Here is a 9,293-nt window from a genome sequence, read left to right on the forward strand (position 1 = left end):
AAAAGGGTCCTATCTCTGTGTGTATGTATTTATGCTTATGTATGCATTTGTACTGTGTGGTTGTGTACCTGCACATTTATAGTGGCTACAGGAAAGGGAGTACTTGTATGTGTGTGTCTGTATATGTGTGCAAGGGTTTAATGAAGCACTCTTAACTCAGCACATTTCCCCAGGCATGGGCGACTCAGGGGCAAGGCTGTCAGAGTTTGCATGAGTACACTGCCAAAAGATTGCCTTAGTTTCACACTATAATGTTAAAGCAAAGAGAGCAGACATCATTTTACTCGCCAATTTTAGTCCCATAATCTATTATTGGATAGATGGATAGTGTGTGTGGTTGCGGGTTGAGGTCTTTTCACTGCTCATATACCTGCACATGTGCAGACACGCACACTCCCACATGCACATCATAACTTGCCAAAGTTCGATCGGCGGGCTCAGCCAAGTGTGGCTGGATGCGTAGTTGATATTTCACGAGGCCGGATCAATGCTCTTCCTGTCTAACTTCAGAATTGCCTTTTTTATTTTTAGAGATCAAAGGGAAAGAAGCCATAGCTGAGCATATATGGATGAAGAGCACTCTTCAATGTCTCTGTCATATTTACCTTCAGTTACATCAAATATATGTATACAGGATGCCTGCAACTTTACAACACATGACAGTCCCTTGAGAGCACACCTGCCCCTGTTGCTCTGCAAGTTATATAAGAACCTTTATTGTTTGGCGAGACTGTATTCAAAGTGAGTATTAAGAAGTTCTTAGCTTAATTAATTAATTGATTAGCTTATTGATAGAAAATTAACAATTTTGATACTTTAAACAATGATAACTTTTTTAAACACAAATGACCAGAAGTCACTGGTTTCAACTTCTCAAATATGAATATTCACTGGATTTCTTAGTCCTTCTATGGTAGTAAAGCTGTTGTGTTTGAATGTGTTCATTTGGGCTTTAGGAAAATACAATGGGCATTTTTCACTATTTAGTGACATATTATAGGCCAAATAGTTGATTGATTAGTTAAGAAAATAATCAACATATATAGAAATAGTCCTCACTTACAGAAAGCCTGAACGGCATGAATCTGTGCAAATGACGTTCCCCTGGACATTTGGGGGTCATCTCCATTGTTAGGCCTTGATATAAAAGCATTTGGGAGACTGAGAGCCAATTACAAACCCATAAGGTTGTAAAAACAAGAACCACTTGAATCTCTAAACCTTCATTAATAGTGTTTTCACTCTGTGAACTTATCTCAGCACACCTGACAAACACCAGATTTACGTGGTTTCGAGTTTGTCACTAGCTCTATCTTTTATTGACTTTTGCTGGCGGCTCCCAGTTTGCTTTGATATGATCAAGTTGTCAAACAGTCCCTCTTCCACCTTGACTTAGAGGACAGCTTCACCAAGGCTGTCATGCAAATCAGACTAAAATATGGACAAACTGTCTTTGAGGTAAATAGAGTGATCTGAGGCAGAGTGAGAAAGAGAGGGCGAACGGGGAGAGCACGGGACAAAGATCAAAGCAAGACTGCACTATGTGTTGAATACCAATAGGTGGACATTATGCCAAATACAGTATGAGTGTTGGCTCACCAAAGGACCAAAATCTGATGGTGTGTGTGTGTGTGTGTGTGTGTATGTGTGTGTGTGTGTGTGTGTACGTGTGTGTGCGTGTGTGTGTGTGTGTGTGTGTATGTTTGAATTTCTGCCTGCATGTGAGTGCATGTATCTACTCATTATGTAGAAACCCTAATCAAACACGGCTGAGCTCTGACCACCTGCACCCAGTTGTAAGCCAGCCGGCGTCAATTGTGTTTGGCAGCGTCTCTTAAAAAGAAATAATTTCATCACAAGTGCAATTTTGGTTTGTGCTTAATCTATAATTAAACGGCCGCTTTTATCCAAAGTGATTTACAAAACCGAGAGTGCACTGAAAAAGCGCAGCTTGGCAACAGACCGAAGCCAATCTTTTTTTTACCAGCACAGCCACACAGAGCCAATGCTCAAACTATTCTTATTAATCTGTTTTTTGTGCCACTTTTGTCAAAAATGTCTTAAAGTATTTAGCTTACAGACTGTCTCCAAGGAGAAACATTGAAGTCAGTGTAAAAGGGCCTTGTCACTGTTCTGCTTGCTTAACAATGACATTTATGTCACCCTTTTGGCTCACTGTGATGTGTTTACTTTTGCCACTGGCAGCTACAACCCCACTTCAGCTTTTTATACTCTCGACTTCGCCAAGTAAATGACAGCCATGTTGTAACCAGCAGCAGAGTCCTGGCAATGGATAGTTAGCTTTGGTAAACATCAATGGCATGGAAGCTATTCCGTCATTGGACTCTTCAGGGGGGACAGAATGATTCATCAAAGTCAAGGAGAGGAAAAGGATTCATTCTGGGATGAGTGAAAAAACAAGAAAGTGTGTCTCCCTTGTGTTGTGAGAAATAATGTTGAGAATGGGCGTTTGGGATGTGGAGGAAAGGGGAGGAAGAGAACAGAGACCAGGAAAAATGGCACAAAATGAGAAAACTGTGAATGATAAATGGATAGAGGGCGAGTTCTGGAGAGCAAGGGATATGGGGTAGGTGTTGTGTAACATTGTGTGTGTGTGTGTGTGTGTGTGTATGGGAATGTGGGTGCATGCGGATACCACCACAAGTGTCTGGGGGCCCTGTGTGTATTTGTGTGTCCTAATCGATTCTCTCTGTGCCTAACTTCAAGTTCTCCCTCCACCCCAGCCTTAGGGATATTTGTGTTTTCCTGCAGTGTGCTACATAAAAGGAAGCTCTGAAAAAACACAAAAATTAGCAAGAGACACACGCACGCAGGCACCTCACACAGAATAGAAAATCTCTAGCATTTCTCACATCTATCACTCTCCCTCTCTGTCTCCCTCTTCAAGGGATGTTCTTTCAGCAGCCAAAGCACAGCGAGTACCAACCGACTTAGAAGAAGCCTTAGTGCCAGTTTGGCAGTATTGTGGCCCCGAGGCAACGCTGTATCACTGCATTGTCCACTTTTCAACTCGCTTTGAAAGATCCAGTTAAAATCATGGGCCTCCACTTTTGACAATGGAGAACGGGTCAAATGTTTGACTTTGACTGGCTGTAAAAGTGCAAACTTCACCTGTAATAATAAATAAGTAATACAATAATTCTTAGGGCTCACCAGATAATAAAAAGGAAGAAGAAAAAAAACTTGCATAAAAATATGTTTTACGTCTTTGGGTACATTTAATTCCTTATGAATTCAACTTTATTTTCATGAGAAAATTTTAAAGTTAGACAGGCTTTATTATAATCAGTTTTTGCAACAACTCCTCAGATTCAGGACAAAAGTGTGTACTAAGTTACAAGGCACCAGGTAAAGTTTATTATCATTCAAGCCATACATGTTAGGCATGCACAGCAGAATGACACTGAGTTTACGCCACTCAATGTGCCAAAGAAGAGATTTTGCAGTCATCAAATATGACAATAACAGCATGTAAGATATCATTGCATTTTGAACAGTAAACTTCACCGGATATTCATTTTCAAAAATACAGTAACTAAAATATATTTTAAACTTTAATTATGGAACAGGATGGTCAACTATAGCTGCAAAGATGAATCAATTAAATTGATTAGTATTCAACTATTAAATGAATCGCCAACTACAAATTTTGATAATCGAGTAATCGGTTTGAGTCATTCTTTATGAAAATCAAAGTAAACATTCTCTGATTCCAGCTTCTTAAAGGTGAATATTATCTAGTATCTAACTCCTCTGTGACAGTGAACTGAATATCTTTGGTTTGTGGACAAAACAAGACATTTGAGGACGTCAACTTGGGCTTTGAAAAAAATCTGATCGACATTCATCATTTTCTGACATTTTATAGACCAAACAACATATATAATAATAAAATAATAAAAATAACTCTTAGTTGCAGCCCTATGGTCAACAATACAGTAGAAAAGACTATAGAACTATAGCCATATATCTGTAAGGAGCTGGTATCAGCTGATATTATCCGCCTGCTAAAATATTAGTCACGCACTAGTATGGAGGGACTCCATGAATAAGCAAATGAGTTTGTACCCTGCTGGCATGTTTAATTTCCCCGTTTATTTGTTGTTGTTTACGTCTCCTTAGGCGTGGCACCTCTGTGTGTACGTGGAGATGTCCGACTCACCATCAGCCCAGAGCCGTTGCTCTCTGTGTTAAGCGCTGCTGCAGGATGTCTCTGTGGTTTTGAGGTGAAACCGTGTCACTGCACTGCCCCAAGACATTTGTGGGGCTCATCAAAGTTTTAGCCTGTTTGTGACATCACCGTTGCAGGCAGAACAGACACTCAGGCTTACACACACACACACACACACACACACACACACGCGCACACACACACACACACACACACACACACACACACACACACACACACACACACACACACACACACACACACACACACACACACACACACCAAAACAGACGTTATATAACCATAAACCATGACTTGGCACAGAAATCCCCCTCTGGAGAGAGAAAGTTGCATCAGAGATGGGAGCGGTAGCAAAAAGAAGAAACGAAGGCAGAGACTATGGGAAATGGTGTTAGAGTAAGGGAAATGCAGAATTAGAAAATAACATCAATGTTTGTGTGTGTGTAACTGAGGCAAAAGGAGAAGGAGTAAAATAAAAAGATGTAAGGTAGGAGAACTGGAAGCTGTCAGAGCTGGAGGTATTGACTGACTGATGAAGGCTTTAAAGTCTTATACACTGCAGTGAACAACACATTAACAAATGCATATGTCGGCCTCATGGTCTCCTTCTTTCTCTCTCCCACATACATATGCATACTGTAAATCCAATCATCATTCCTCCAGCAGTCATGCAACCCTCCCTATTGCTGACACCACTTCTAAAAGGTTAATAAAAGTCCTTAACTATTCCCACTTCCATAAGCATGCTTTACCCACAAACTTCACCAGATTCTACTCTATCTCAGTGTCAACACTTGAAGACTAGGGGCCTCAGATTGCAGCAGTGGTTCCCCTCAGCATCAAAGTTTTAAGAAAAGGAGATTTTGTGCTGCTGCTGCTGGTGGCGAGGGTATTGGAGATGTGCAGTGTATCCCCACCTCTCTCTGACTCTGTGCTGTGCCCAACGGATGTTTATCCAGGCCTTGAGCTCACAGCTCTTGTGGACTGGGCCTTCCACCAATCATACTCAGCTTGAAGCCAAGCAGCTTCTGCTAAACCAAGCAAGGGAGAGAGACAGAAAAGAGTGTGGGTGTGGGCGTGTCTGTGTTTTGTGGGAGTTTGGTGTTATGTACGTTGGATTAAAAAAGAAAAAAACAGAGTGGAAAATATAGTTCTGCACCTATGTTTTAGTATCACCCCGTCAACTGTTTATCGGTCTTCTCCTTCACCAGTTGTCCTCATTATGATGCATGTGTTCCTCCTATCGCTGTCCAGCCCTGTGGCCAAGAAATGATAGCTGTTGTAGCCTAATTTAAATTGCTCATAACTGCCTCAGAGATATTTTGGCTGCTGATTCAACTGCTGTTGCCGTGTTTCATTTTATGTACACGACAGCTTTACAGCCAAATCAAAAAGGGTTTGTTGACTGCACTAACCACTCACTGCACAAGTTGTTTTCACTGCAGAATGGGAATAAGGAATACATAAAAAAGTTGGCTCATGTGGTATATTGTCTTTATACTCTGTTTGATCCTCACAGGGTGCTGGAGTTCAGACATCTTGATTGACAGCTTCCTCTGTTGCGCAGTTTCCGGCTCTGTTTGATGTTTCTTAGACACGTTATATCTGTGTTATATGACGCGTCTTCCCCGACATTGTTCGGGGTCTGTGATGCAAGGTTGCTGTTTTTCTAATCTGTGTTCAGTACACAGGGAGATTGGTATTTGCATGTGAATTGCTTTTCTGTTGCCTCTGATGTGGGGCACGATAGCATGCAGTATGAACGCCCTAAGGGAGAAGAGCAATTCTTTTTTTTCTTCTTTCATGTCTGTCTCCTTTGAGGCTAAAAAAACAATAGGTGGAACAGCGGCGTGCCTGCTGCATTGCTGCAATGAAAATTGAGTAAATGTGGAAAAAAAATGTGTGTGAATAGTGTTTGAGCTAGATGCTCAGCTGAGAAAGTTTGGGATAGACCTCCTGGAGGTCCCATAGCTCCAGGCAACCCTGCATCCTCTCCTTTCTTCCCACACCCCGCCTCCTATCTTCAGCCATCCCTCCACCTCATCCCTTCTGATGCCTTTGCTCTGCTCCCAACTTCCCTAGTCACACTTTCTTTCCACTTTTCCTCCCTCTATTTCATCTCTCGCTCTCCCTCGCTCCTCCCCCTATTTCGGAGCCAGCTGTGTAACTCTGCTAATGACGCTGAGAAAGCATGCTGTCAGCACATCCTCCAAGCCGCCAGAGCATGGTTACATAAGCTGGTTAACAGAGCAGGCCCACTGCCATGTCAACCCCTCATCATTCGTAGGAGAAAAAATTAGAGCAGAAGAAGGAGAAGATGGTGGGTGAAAAGGAAGGGGAGAGGGACAGAAGTGAAGTGAACATATGCTCAATCACTTTTACTCATTTTCTGTCTCTCTACCTCACACACGCACTTCATCAACAATCATGATCTCACCCTCATCATCTGCAATACCAACACATTTTTCATCCCCACCATACTTGGCAAAAGTTCCCACATTCTATCAAATTCCTTTTTTATTGTCTTTCTTCTGCTTGGTCCATCATATACACACAAACACATAGACCTACACTACTGAGAGGGCATCAGCCAGCCAGGGGTCTTTTTATGACTCTCAGGTCGATGAGGAGGGTTGCTCCTCTCATACTATCAATGGCCCTAATTAGAGCCATCAGGTAATTAAGCACAATTAGAGGATTAACAACTATGTTGGAATAAAAACTAAAGACCTCCCACCACTTCTAGCTGAAGGCATACAATGAGAAAAGCATGCACGCACACGCACTTGCTTACACACCAGGCCCTTCCCCTCTCCCTTTTTTCTCATCTCCCAGTACTGCTGTGTCTCCGCTTTCATGTATCTTTTAAGACCTTTCTTTTCTCTTTGGCATCCCTGCTTAAAACCGTAGATTCTCTTTAACAATCTAAATTGTCCCAGCTGTATTCTCCCCCATCCAACCTCTAATCTCTAACTCAGCCGCAGAAAGGTCATACGGGACAGCCGAAAAGAAAGGCGAGCGTAGCTACACAGGGAAGAATATGAGAATAGAGAGTTACAGCCCTCAAACGGCTCTCTGGCCTCGCAAAACAAAGTCCTCTGCTTTATAACATTATTAGCCTGCTAACAGAGAGAAATGAGCTGCTTATGTGTAACAAATTGGAGCATCACCTAAACCAAATGAAGCCTCACAAAAACACAAACCCCACCAATCAAGGTCAAGCAAACATGATAATCCATCTTTTATAAGTGTATACTAATGATGCACTCACTATGTACAGTTTCCCTCTGCTCAAACTGTGCTTCTATGGGCCAAAGGTAGTGTTTGGGTTAATGGGGGTTACTGTATGTTTGACAGAGTTCTGTGCATGCATTAGTATGTGACTATGACTAGACTTATGAATGCATCCATTTATATTTCCCTACAACAAATGTATGTCTTCATTTCTTTTGTGTTGGCCCTCTAGCTCAGTTTGAGTAATGGCCACTTTGGAAGTATGAAGTTAGAGCCCCTTTTGTTTGTTTGTTTGTTTGTTTGTTTGTTTGTGTGTGTGTGTGTGTGTGTGTGTGTGTGTGTGTGTGTGTGTGTGTGTGTGTGTGTGTGTGTGTGTATTTTGCCATCAATTATGAATGCGCAAGCTTTACCCACACCCTTGAGCTTGGTATGTAAACTTTGCTTTGATGTTAATCGCATACTGCTTTGATTTGGATGAGTATGTGTGAAACAAGACAAGAATTTGGATTTGCCCTTGTTATCGTTACGGGTGTGGATGTGTGCATTTTAGCGTATCTGTGCTTATTTGCTCTGGGTATCTGTGTTGTTTGTGTGTTTGTGATGATGATGGAGTAAAGCGATTAAAGAAATAGAGAAGTAGCAGGGGAGAGGGAGTCATAAAGAGAGCATGGATGCACATGCACCAGCCTCTCTCTGTACTTTTTGTCCGCAATATTATGTAATAAAAAGAACTGGCACAGAGGGGTATAAGCAAAAAAAAGAAGGGAAAATCCGAAGAGAGAAAAAAAAGCTGAGGGAGCCAGACCTACTGTAAATATTCAGAGATGTATTGCATTAATGGAATATGCTTCACTACAATATAGTGTGCAGCCATTAAGGGATCTGCCTTTGTCATTAGGCAAATTAAATCTTCTTAATGTTCCCTCTGTTTAGTAATGGAAGCTCCTCTGTCATCCCCCTTCTTCCCTCCTCTCTTTCCCTTCCTCACCCTCTCCCTCTGTCTTACTCCCTCTCGTGTCTCCCTTTGGCAACCCTATGGTGCTCAGTACGCTGCAGTCAGCTTTTGCTGTCTAACATACGCCACTAAAGCTCTAAGTACATCTTCCCAAGACTCTGTACTTAGCCGTGGTGCTGTCACTGCATTGCTGCTACAAGCTTCTACTACCCAAGCACAACATAGACATTTTCAGTACCCTTTGCCTTTATCACAAATAGTTTGAAATATTTAATTGATTATCATCTGATTGCAGTGAATATACTATGAGAATTGCAGCGATCAAAATCCGTACATTTAATTGCATATACGTCACACTTCAGCTCCATGACTTTGTGGGACTGAGCATCTTAGTTTGGTAATTGTCTGGGGTTGTTTTCAGCACCATAGACAGCTCCAGACCCAGACTGTCAGCATGCAGTGTGTTTCAGGACCAAGGACAGCAACTCTGCATCCAGTCTCATTACAGCTACTGTATGTAGCACATTTTAAATTTGTATTTTAAAAGTTTATATTAACGTCTATTAAAATCATCACCCTATGTCTAATATGCTGCGCTCATAACGAAAACAGCAGCACTGGTTTTAATACTTAAAGCAAACCATGTTTACATTTTCCTGACAAGTTTCTTTTGTTTTGTTTTTTTCTGTTTTTGACTGTAGTGAAGGAAGATGTGGTGTGACATTGTTATACTGCCATATATAAGTATAAGAGAACAGGTCACACAAAGTCTGTGACTTCTGCACCAGCGACCATGGTCCCCCATCGTTAAATGTTAACACTCGTAAACTTAACCATAACCCCAATCTGACACTTATTTAAGTACATTTTTTCTAAATTTAACTTTACCTT

The sequence above is a fragment of the Sander lucioperca genome, chromosome 20, assembly GCF_008315115.2.
Source record: "Sander lucioperca isolate FBNREF2018 chromosome 20, SLUC_FBN_1.2, whole genome shotgun sequence".
Taxonomy (NCBI): Eukaryota; Metazoa; Chordata; class Actinopteri; order Perciformes; family Percidae; genus Sander; species Sander lucioperca.